The sequence below is a fragment of the Mustelus asterias genome, chromosome 25 (assembly GCF_964213995.1).
Source record: "Mustelus asterias chromosome 25, sMusAst1.hap1.1, whole genome shotgun sequence".
In the NCBI taxonomy this organism is placed as follows: Eukaryota; Metazoa; Chordata; class Chondrichthyes; order Carcharhiniformes; family Triakidae; genus Mustelus; species Mustelus asterias.
Window position 1 is genome coordinate 40,824,985 of NC_135825.1, and position 12,450 is coordinate 40,837,434.

The 12,450-nt window shown below is 47.8% G+C and overlaps 1 protein-coding gene across 6 annotated transcripts in view; it reads left to right on the plus strand.

Annotated features, from left to right (window-relative positions):
* LOC144511902 (voltage-dependent L-type calcium channel subunit alpha-1S-like) overlaps nucleotides 1–12,450 on the plus strand; it is an 841,603-nt gene that overhangs the window by 804,869 nt on the left and 24,284 nt on the right. For 2 of the 6 annotated variants that reach the window (XR_013500922.1, XR_013500923.1), the window contains exon 39: nucleotides 5,975–6,930. The exons of the other annotated variants lie outside the window; for them this stretch is intronic. The gene's annotated coding sequence lies outside the window, so the exon portion shown is untranslated. The remainder of the gene's footprint in view (nucleotides 1–5,974; nucleotides 6,931–12,450) is intronic. 6 annotated transcript variants of the gene reach the window in all.

Genomic DNA, 12,450 nt, shown 5'->3' on the forward strand with positions numbered 1-12,450 from the left:
ACTCTGACACCCTGACACTCTGACTCTGACACTCTGACACTCTGACTCTGACACTCTGACTCTGACACTCTGACACTGACACTCTGACTCTGACACTCTGACACTGACACTCTGACACTCTGACACTCTGACACTCTGACTCTGACACTCTGACACTGACACTCTGACTCTGACACTCTGACACTCTGTGACACCCTGACTCTGACACTCTGACTCTGACAGTCTGACTCTGACACTCTGACACTGACACTCTGACACTGACACTCTGACACTCTGACTCTGACACTCTGACTCTGACACTCTGACTCTGACACTCTGACTCTGACACTCTGACTCTGACACTCTGACTCTGACACTCTGACTCTGACACTCTGACACTGACACTCTGACACTCCGATACTGACACTCTGACTCTGACACTCTGACACTGACACTCTGACTCTGACTCTGACACTGACACTCTGACACTGACACTCTGACACTCTGACACTGACACTCAGACACTGACACTCAGACACTGACACTCAGACACTGTCACTCTGACACTGACACTCTGACTCTGACACTCTTACTCTGACACTCTGACACTCTGACTCTGACACTCTGACTCTGACACTCTGACTCTGACACTCTGACTCTGACACTCTGACACTGACACTCTGACCCTCCGATACTGACACTCTGACTCTGACACTCTGACACTCTGACACTGACACTCTGACTCTGACACTGACACTCTGACACTGACACTCTGACAGTCTGACTCTGACACTCTGACACTGACACTCTGACACTGACACTCTGACACTGACACTCTGACACTGACACTCTGACACTGACATTCTGACACTGACACTCTGACACTGACACTCTGACACTCTGACTCCGACACTGACACTCCGACACTGACACTCTGACTCTGACACTCTGACACTGACACTCTGACACTGACACTCTGACACTGACACTCTGACACTGACACTCTGACACTGACACTCTGACCCTCCGATACTGACACTCTGACTCTGACACTCTGACACTCTGACACTGACACTCTGACTCTGACACTGACACTCTGACACTGACACTCTGACAGTCTGACTCTGACACTCTGACACTGACACTCTGACACTGACACTCTGACACTGACACTCTGACACTGACATTCTGACACTGACACTCTGACACTGACACTCTGACACTCTGACTCCGACACTGACACTCCGACACTGACACTCTGACTCTGACACTCTGACACTGACACTCTGACACTGACACTCTGACACTGACACTCTGACACTGACACTCTGACACTCTGACTCTGACACTGACACTCTGACTCTGACACTCTGACTCTGACACTCTGACTCTGACACTCTGACACTCTGACTCTGACACTCTGACTCTGACACTCTGACTCTCTGACTCTGACACTCTGACTCTGACACTCTGACTCTGACACTCTGACTCTGACACTCTGACTCTGACACTCTGACTCTGACTCTGACACTCTGACACTCTGACTCTGACACCCTGACACTCTGACTCTGACACTCTGACTCTGACACTCTGACTCTGACACTCTGACTCTGACACTCTGACTCTGACACTCTGACTCTGACACTCTGACACTCTGACTCTGACACTCTGACACTCTGACTCTCTGACACTCTGACACTCTGACTCTGTGACTCTGACACTCTGACTCTGACACTCTGACACTGACACTCTGACACTCTGACACTCTGACTCTGACACTCTGACTCTGACACTCTGACACTCTGACACCCTGACTCTGACACTCTGACACTGACACTGACACTCTGACACTCTGACTCTGACACTCTGACACTCTGATTCTGACACTCTGACACTGACACTCTGACACTCTGACTCTGACTCCGATACTGACACTCTGACTCTGACACTCTGACACTCTGACTCTGACACTGACACTCTGACACTGACACTCTGACACTGACACTCAGACACTGACACTCAGACACTGATACTCAGACACTGTCACTCTGACACTGACACTCTGACTCTGACACTCTTACTCTGACACTCTGACACTCTGACTCTGACACTCTGACTCTGACACTCTGACTCTGACACTCTGACACTCCGATACTGACACTCTGACTCTGACACTCTGACACTGACACTCTGACTCTGACACTCTGACACTGACACTCTGACAGTCTGACTCTGACACTCTGACACTGACACTCTGACACTGACACTCTGACACTGACACTCTGACACTGACACTCTGACACTGACACTCTGACACTGACACTCTGACACTGACACTCTGACTCCGACACTCTGACTCCGACACTGACACTCCGACACTGACACTCCGACACTGACACTCCGACACTGACACTCTGACACTCTGACACTGACACTCTGACACTGACACTCTGACACTGACACTCTGACACTGACACTCTGACACTGACATTCTGACACTGACACTCTGACACTGACACTCTGACACTGACACTCTGACTCTGACACTGACACTCTGACACTGACACTCTGACACTCTGACACTCTGACACTCAGACACTGACACTCCGACACTGACACTCAGACACTGACAGTCAGACACTGACACTCTGACACTGACACTCAGACACTGACACTCAGACACTGACACTCAGACACTGACACTCAGACACTGACACTCTGACACTGACACTCTGACACTGACACCCTGACACTGACACTCTGACACTGTCACCTCTGACACTCTGACACTCAGCTACTTTCCACCCCAGGAAACATCCTTGCAAATCTCCTCTGCACCCTCACCAGTGCATTCACATCCTTCTGATAGTGTGGCGACCAGAAATGCGCACAATATTCCATCTGTGGCCTAACCAATGTTTTATAAAGCTGTACCAAGACCTCCTGGCTCCTATATTATGTGCCCCAGCTAATGAAGGCAAGTATTCCGTACGCCTTCTTCACCATCCTATCTACCAGTGCTGCCACTTTCAAGGATCTATGGACTTGTACCCCAAGGTCCCTTTGTTCCTCAATACTCCTTAAGGATCTGCTATTCATTATGTATATTCTACCCTTACCTCCTAAAAGGTATCATCTCACTTTTATCAGGATTAAATTCCATCCGCCGTTGCCCTGCCCAACTCACCAGCTGGTCAATATCATTCTGCAGCCTCAGACTATCCTCCTCATTATCAACAACACCAATTTTCGTGTCATCTGCAAGCTTACCAATTTTATCTTCTGTATTCACATCCAAACCGTTAACGTATATAACAAACAGCGAGAGACCCAGCACCGATCCCTATGGTCCATCGCTGGTCACAGTATTCTCATCACAAAAGCAACCCTCCACCACCACCCTTTACCTCCTATTAAAAAGCCAATTTTGGATCCAAATTACCAACTTGCCTTGGAATCCATAGGCTGAAATCTTTTGGACCAGATAATTGGATCAGCAAGTTTGCTGATGATACAAAGATTGGAGGTGTAGCGGACAGTGAGGAAGGTTTTCAAAGCTTGCAGAGGGATTTGGACCAACTAGAAAAATGGGCTGAAAAATGGCAAATGGAATTTAACGCGGACAAGTGTGAGATATTGCACTTTGGAAGGACAAACCAAAGAAGAACGTACAGGGTAAATGGTAGGACTCTGAAGAGTGCAGTTGAACAGAGGGATTTGGGAATACAGGTACAGAATTCCCTAAAAGTGACGTCACAGGTGGATAGGGTCGTAAAGAGTGCCTTTGGTACATTGGCCTTTCTAAATCGGAGTTTCGAGTATAAAAGTTGGAGTGTTATGGTAAGGTTATATAAGGCATTGGTGAGGCCAAATTTGGAGTACTGTGTACAGTTTTGGTCACCTAGTTACAGGAAGGATGTAAATAAGATTGAAAGAGTGCAGAGAAGGTTCACAAGGATGTTGCCGGGACTTGAGAAGCTGAGTTACAGAGAGAGATTGAATAGGTTGGGACTTTATTCCCTGGAGCGTAGAAGATTGAGGGGAGATTTGATAGAGGTGTATAAGATTTTGATGGGTATAGATAGAGTGAATGCAAGCAGGCTTTTTCCGCTGAGGCTCGGGGAGAAAAAAAACAGAGGGCATGGGTTAAGGGTGAAAGGAGAAAAGTTTAAAGGGAATATTAGGGGGGGGGCTTCTTCACGCAGAGAGTGGTGGGAGTGTGGAATGAGCTGCCGGATAAAGTGGTAAATGAGGTAAAACTTTTAACATTTAAGAAAAACTTGGACGGGTTCATGGATGAGAGGGGTGTGGAGGGATATGATCCAAGTGCAGGTCAGTGGGACTAGGCATAAAATGGTTCGGCACAGGCAAGAAGGGCCAAAAGGCCTGTTTCTGAGCTGTAATTTTCTATGGTTCTATAAATGAATAAGCCAGAGGAGTCACAAAATATAAGATTTAAACAACAGCCTAGGAATAATGCAGGGAGCTACTGGTGTGGGGAATGTCACTCCCCAAAATGTGTAGATTTAGAGGGAATCTACACATTTCCGGGAGTGACATTCCCCACACCAGTAGCTCTCTGCATTCTCTAAATCCATGTGGGACCTTGTCAAAGGCCTTACTGAAACCACATCAACTGCACTACCCTCATTAATGTATTTAGTTATCTTTTCAAAAAACTCAACTAAATTAGTCAGACAGCATCACCCACCAACAAATTTGTACTATCCCTGATCAATTCCTGTCTTTCCAGCTGTTGATTAATCCTGTCCCTCAGAATATTTTCCAATAATTTCCCTCTCACTGACGTTAAACAAACTGGCCTATCACTGCTGCCTGCACTTCTTGAATAAAGGTCCCACATTAGCAGTTTCCAGTCATCTGGTAGTTCAGCTGTGGCCAGCGAAGATTTAAATATCTCTGTCAGGGCCTCTGCAATCTCTTTCCTTGTCTCCCATAGCAGCCTGGGATACATTTCATCTGGTAACTTATGCATCTTTATGGCCATTAAGGCATCTAATATCTCCTCCTTATTAATCTTAACTCTAATGTCATCATCACAACAGTAATCTTCCACCTCAGGGATTGAACCCATACTGGCAGGCCTGTTCGCTCACAACAGTAGCTGATGCCTCCGTGTCCAGTGTCCAGTCATTCACTGACAACACCATTTGTGCCCGCTTTCACATTGTTCAGTGAAAAAATGTTTCATTCATCTTCTGTGCAGTCCTCCATACTATGCAGCAGAGTTGAGCTATTTTCTCTGCCGGTACTGGGCAGGCCCTGCTTGTTTTCACATTTGTGCCTCAAATGTCCTTTTCTTCCTACACGGAGCACCCTGCTCCTCTCAATCTACACATTTCGGGGAGTGACATTCCCCACACCAGTAGCTCTCTGCATTATTCATAGGCTGTTGTTTAAATCTTTTATACTTCGTGACTCCTCTGGTTCATTCATTTAATCCCTCTCCTTAAAACAGCACCTTCACTCCTGGCACCACTGCTGCTCGCAGTTTCCCGCCTCAACGTCGCTCTGTGCACTTTATAGCTCCTGAATGCTCCATTGCTAACACCATTTACAGAGCCATTTTAAACTTAACTCTGATTCAGCTAACAATTATCTCTGTATAACTGCATTGTTTACACCACATGCCAATTGGTCCCTTATCATTTTATTCAACACTGTAGCTAAGACAAATCAAGGAGCATTGCAATTTTGGGTCAACGGCTGCAATGGTCTCCCCTGGGGCTCTCCTCATGAAGTTAATTTTGTATCTTTGTAATATTACTGAGGGTTTATGGTGGTAATGCTGCTTTGCTAGTTCAATGAACTCTGCAAATGTTTTGATGTCAGGAGCATCCGGGGACGTTAAACTTCAGATCATGTCATACATCTGGGCTCTACGTACAGTCAATAATATAACTTCCTTCTTATCTACTCCCTCTCTTCCATTACCATGGAAAAATATTCCAAATGCTCCGCATATTATATTCAGTCTTCTGTAGCAGCGTTGAAAGCTTCTAATTTTCTGAAGAGAGGTTTGTCAACATTTTCCTCTTCGGCAGGCTGGACTCGATTGGATTTGTTCTTTAATTCTTGAAAACAAACTTTCCTTCAAATTTTTCATTGTAATTTGAGTCCCTATCATTTTCCTCATTGCCAGTGTAGTAAATGCAATAACTGGCAACCTAGTGACAACTATATACAGCAATTGCAGCCCTCATTCCACCTAGACTGGAGCCAGAGACAGCAGCTGATCGTGAAAGATATCATCCTGAGCCAGGGCCGTCCTCCCAGCCTGGCTGAAATTCACCATGACCACCCAGGAGTGACAAAAATGGAAATGCTCGCAAGGAGCTATGTCTGGAGGCCAGGATTGGATACGGACATATCCACACTCATTGGTCAATGTCAGCAATGCCAACAAGGACTGAAGCTATCACCATCACGAAGCCCAGTGCTGAGCCCACAACAACAGCAAGCGGGACAAACACCTAAAGACGGGTGATAGGGAGTTATTAAAAAACCATGGGAATAGCGCCGTGTGGGTACGAGGCACGGTTGACTCAAAGACAGTGTCATACCGGTATGAGATATCATCCCGCAAAAATATCTACACAATTTAAAAGCTGTAAAGCCTCAGGCAGTGCCAGAACAATCTATACCCAGCACATCGGGAGCTTTGGAACAAATTCCGGACCAGCCCACTCCCTCTCTTTGTCTCTGGTCATTGGAACCTCAGAGTCTGGAATGGACATGGTGGACTTAGCTGCATCGATTACCTTGCCGCCCGATGAAGAGAGTAAACCCATGCATCGACACTCAAGATGAAAGAAGCGAGCTGCAGTCCACGACAGCCTGCCCACTTCCAACAACACCGGACCCAGTGTTGAAATGTCACAAGAGGCTCGTAAGGCGAATGACCTGCTGAGGTTCCTCGGACGGAGAGAGGTAGGGATGTAATGACTTTAACGAGATCTATGAGGTGGACCTGTTAGAATATGAGCTCTGTGATTCATGCTGTCCAATTCGGGAGCCTTGCAGAGGTATACAATGTGGAGTGTGCGGGTTACTGGCACTCTGGGTGTATACTCTATACTGGGTAGTAGCTATCAGGGTGTTACTAACTACTATAAATAAATCTGTAATTGGTGAAGAGACACCGGATTCGGTGGAGTTATTTCATGGGGTGTCATGTAAGATGCGATACAATTTTCTTTTTATTGATCCTGTCATGGAATGTGGCTGCTGCTGGCAATTCCAGCATTTACTGCCCATCCATTCCTTAAACTGAGTGACTTACTCGGAATTTGCAGAGGGCAGTTAAGAGTCAACCACATTGCTGTGGAACTGAAGTCACATCTATGCCAGACCAAGTAAGGATGAACTTGGTTTGTTCATTGTTCATTGTTCGACCGGAGCAAAGTAGAGAGGAGCGATTTGTGAGTTCAGCTAAAGGGATAAGAAATTGATTATTTTTACTTACTTTTTCGCGGGGTTTCTTGTTGTAGTAGTTTAAATTTGAAGAGTGGAAGTAGGCCGCCCGCAGAGCGACCTGGGAAGGCATTTAGTTTTTTTTTAAGCACGCGGGAGGTTAAAAAGCAGGCCGCAGTATCCAGCGGGCAGCGTTGAGAGCGGGCAGCGGAGTGAGAAGGGAGCAGAGTGAGAGCTGAAGGGCTTTTGCTCTAAGGGCTTAGGTGGAAAGGGCGCGGCGGGGTAAGTTTAATTCTTAAGTACGTTTCTCTGTGTTCCTTGAAATAAGAAGGGAAATTATGAGTGTGAGGCCAGTCTGTTGTTCCCAATGTAGGATGTGGGAGGTCCTGGAGGCTCCTGGCCTGCCGGATGTCCATATCTGTGATGGCTGCGGTTCCTAAAGGACCATGTTAGAGAACTGGAACTGCCGCTCGAGGATCTTGGGCGGCACGGTAGCACAGTGGTTAGCACTGCTGCTTCACAGCTCCAGGGTCCCGGGTTCGATTCCTGGCTCGGGTCACTGTCTGTGTGGAGTTTGCACATTCTCCTCGTGTCTGCGTGGGTTTCCTCCGGGTGCTCCGGTTTCCTCCCACAGTCCAAAGATGTGCGGGTTAGGTTGATTGGCGAGGTTAAAAATTGCCCCTTAGAGTCCTGAGATGCGTAGGTTAGAGGGATTAGCGGGTAAATATGTGGGGGTAGGGCCTGGGTGGGATTGTGGTCGGTGCAGACTCGATAGGCCGAATGGCCTCCTTCTGCACTGTAGGGATTCTATGATTCTATGATCTTCATCTGGTTAGGGAAAATGAGGAGGTGATAGACAGGAGCTATCAGCAGGTGGTAACACCAGGGCCACGGGAGGCAGACAAGTGGGTAACGTCCAGGAAGGGGAAAGCTCGGGTGATAGAGAGCACCCCGGTGGATGTGCCCCTTCACAATAAGTACTCCTGTCTGAGTACTGCTGGGGGGGACAGCCCACCTGGGGGAAGCAGCAGTGGCCGTGTCTCCGGAGTGGAGTCCGGCCCTGTAACTCAGAGGGCTAAGGAAAGGAGGAGGAAGGCAGTATTAATCGGGGACTCAACAGTAAGGGGGTCGGACAGGCATTTTTGCGGAGGCAGACGGGAGTCTCGGATGGTGGTCCGCCTCCCTGGTGCCGGAATCTGGGATGTCTCTGATCGCGTCCCAGATATCCTGAGGTGGGAGGGAGAGGAGCCAGAGGTCGTGGTACATATTGGTACCGCTGACATAGGTAGGAAGAGGGAAGGGGTCATGAAAAGAGAATATAGGGAGTTAGGTAGACAGTTGGGAAGGAGGAACGCAAAGGTAGTAATCTCAGGATTGCTGCCTGTGCCACGGGAAAGTGAGTGCAGGAATGGAGTGAGGTGGAGGATGAATGCGTGGCTGAGGGACTGGAGCAGGGGGCAGGGATTCAGGTTCCTGGATCATTGGGACCTCTTTAGGGGCAAGTGTGACCTGTACAAAAAAGACAGGTGGCACTTGAATCCCAGGGGGACCAATATCCTGGCAGGAGGGTTGGCTAAGGCTACTGTGGAGACTTTAAACTAGAAAGGTTGGGGGGAGGGAATCATGATGAGGTGACTGAGAGTGAGGAGGTTAGCCCGCAAATAGAGAAGGATTGTAGACAGTGTAAGAGGGAGAATAGATGGGTGATGGAGAAGGGGAGAGCTCAGACCAAAGGTTTGAGATGTGTCTATTTTAACACCAGGAGTGTAGTGAATAAAGTGGATGAGCTTCGAGTGTGGATCGATGCTTGGAAGTGTGATGTGGTGACCATTACGGAGACTTGGGGACAGGGACAGGACTGGATACTTCAGGTGCCGGGTTTCAGATGTTTTAGAAAGGACAGAGAGGGAGGCAAAAGAGTGGGGGGGGGAGTGGCACTGCTGATCAGGGATAGTGTCACAGCTGTAGAGAAGGTGGAAGCCGTGCAGGGATTGTCTACGGAGTCTCTGTGGGTGGAAGTTCGGAGCGTGAAGGGGTCGATAACTTTGCTGGGTGTTTTCTATAGGCCGCCCAATAGTAACAGGGATGTTGAGGAGCAGATAGGGAAACAGATCCTGGAGAGATGTAGTAATAACAGGGTTGTCGTGATGGGAGACTTTAATTTGCCAAACATCGATTGGAATATCCCTAGGGTAAGGGGTTTGGATGAGGAGGAGTTTGTTAGGTGCGTTCAGGATGGTTTCCTGACACAGCATGTGGATAAGCCTACAAGAGGAGAGGCTGTACTCGATCTGGTACTGGCTAATGAGCCTGGACAGGTGTCGGATCTCTCAGTGGGGGAGCATCTTGGAGATAGTGATTATAACTCTATCTCCTTTATGCTCGCATTGGAAAGAGATAGGATCAGGCAAGCTAGGAAAGTGTTTATCTGGAGTAAGGGGAAATATGAAGCCATCAGGCAGGAGATTAGAGGCGTAAATTGGAAGGAGGTATTCTCGAGGAAAAGTACCGAAGGTGGCAGATTTTCAAGGAATGTTTGTCTGGAGTTCTGCATGACAACGTTCCGATGAGACAGGGAGGTTTTGGTAGGTTACGGGAACCATGGTGCACGAAAGCTGTGCTGAACCTAGTCAAAAAGAAAAGGAAAGCGTACAAAAGGTTCAGAGAGCTCGGCGATGATAGGGATCTAGATGAGTATACGGCTTGTAGGAAGGGACTTAAGAAAGAAATTAGGAGAGCCAGAAGGGGTCACGAGAAGGCCTTGGCAGGTAAGATTAAGGAGAACCCTAAGGCGTTCTATAAATATGTGAAGAGTAAAAAGATGAGATGTGAAGGAATAGGACCTATAAAATGTGAAGGTGAGAAAGTCTGTCCAGAACCGGAAGAAATAGCAGAGGTGCTTAATGAATATTTTTCCTCGGTATTCACGGCGGAAAAAGACCTGGGTGGTTGTACTACAGGATTGAGGCGGACTGAAAAGATTGAGTATGTGGACATTAAGAAAGAGGATGTGTTGGAAATTTTGAATAGCATCAAGATAGATAAGTCGCCGGGACCGGATGGGATGTACCCCAGGTTACTGTGGGAGACGAGGGAAGAGATTGCAGAGCCTCTGGCGATGATCTTTGTGTCATCGATGGAGACGGGAGAGGTTCCGGAGGATTGGAAGATTGTGGATGTGGTTCCTATATTCAAGAAAGGGAATAGGGATAGCCCAGGAAATTACCGACTGGTGAGTCTAACCTCAGTGGTTGGTAAGTTGATGGAGAAGATCCTGAGGGACAGGATTTATGAACATTTAGAGAAGTTTAGTATGCTCAGAAGTAGTCAGCACGGCTTTGTCAAAGGCAAATCGTGCCTTACGAGCCTGGTGGAGTTCTTTGAAAATGTGACTAAACACATTGACGAAGGAAAAGCGGTAGATGTGGTTTACATGGACTTCAGCAAGGCGTTCGATAAGGTCCCCCATGCAAGACTTCTCGAGAAAGTGAGAGGGCATGGGATCCAAGGGGCTGTTGCCTTGTGGATCCAGAACTGGCTTGCCTGCAGAATAAGAGTTTTAACAACACCAGGTTAAAGTCCAACAGGTTTATTTGGTAGCAAATGCCATTAGCTTTCAGAGCGCTGCTTCTTCGTCAGATGGAGTGGAAATCTGCTCTCAAACAGGGCACAGAGACATAAAATCAAGTTACAGAATACTGATTAGAATGCGAATCTCTACAACCAACCAGGTCTTAAAGATACAGACAATGTGAGTGGAGGGAGCATTAAGCACAGGTTAAAGAGATGTGTATCGTCTCCAGACAGGACAGCCAGTGAGATTCTGCAAGTCCAGGAGGCAAGTTGTGGGGGTTACTGATAATGTGACATAAAGCCAACATCCTGGTTTAGGCTGTCCTCGTGTGCGGAACTTGGCTATCAGTTTCTGCTCAGCAACTCTGCACTGTCGTGTGTCGTGAAGGCCACCTTGGAGAAGGCTTACCCAAAGATCAAAGGCTGAATGTACATGACCGCTGAAGTGCTCCCCCACAGGAAGAGAACAGTCTTGCCTGGTGATTGTCAAGCGGTGTTCATTCATCCGTTGTCATAGCGTCTGCATGGTTTCCCCAATGTACCATGCCTCGGGACATCCTTTCCTGCAGCGTATCAGGTAGACAACGTTGGCCGAGTTGCAAGAGTAGGTACCGTGCACCTGGTACATGGTGTTCTCACGTGAGATGATGGCATCCGTGTCGATGATCCGGCACTTCTTGCAGAGGTTGTTGTGGCAGGGTTGGACTTTAACCTGGTGTTATTAAAACTCTTACTGTGTTTACCCCAGTCCAACGCCGGCATCTCTACATCTTGCCTGCAGAAGGCAGAGAGTGGTTGTACATGGGTCTTTTTCTGAATGGAGGTCGGTCACCAGTGGAGTGCCCCAGGGATCTGTTCTGGGACCCTTGCTGTTTGTTATTTTCATAAATGTCCTGGATGAGGAAGTGGAGGGATGGGTTGGTAAGTTTGCCGACGACACGAAGGTTGGTGGTGTTGTGGATAGGTTGGAGGGATGTCAGAAGCTGCAGCGTGACAAAGATAGGATGCAAGACTGGGCGGAGAAGTGGCAGATGGACTTCAACCCAGATAAATGTGTATTGGTCCATTTTGGCAGGTCAAATGGGATGAAGAAGTATAATATCAAGGGTAAGACTCTTAGCAGTGTAGAGGATCAGAAGGACCTTGGGGTCTGGGTCCATAGGACTCTTAAATCGGCCTCGCAGGTAGAGGAGGTGGTTAAGAAGGCGTATGGTGTGCTGGCCTTCATCAATCGAGAGATTGAGTTTCGGAGTTGGGATGTAATGATGCAGCTTTATAAGACCCTCGTCAGACCCCACTTGGAGTACTGTGCTCAGTTCTGGTCGCCTCATTACAGGAGGGCTGTGAAAATTATTGAAAGGGTGCAGAGAAGACTTACAAGGATGTTGACTGGATTGGTTGGCATGCCTTATGAGGATAGGTTGAGGGAGCTCAGTCTTTTCTCCTTGGAGAGACGAAGGATGA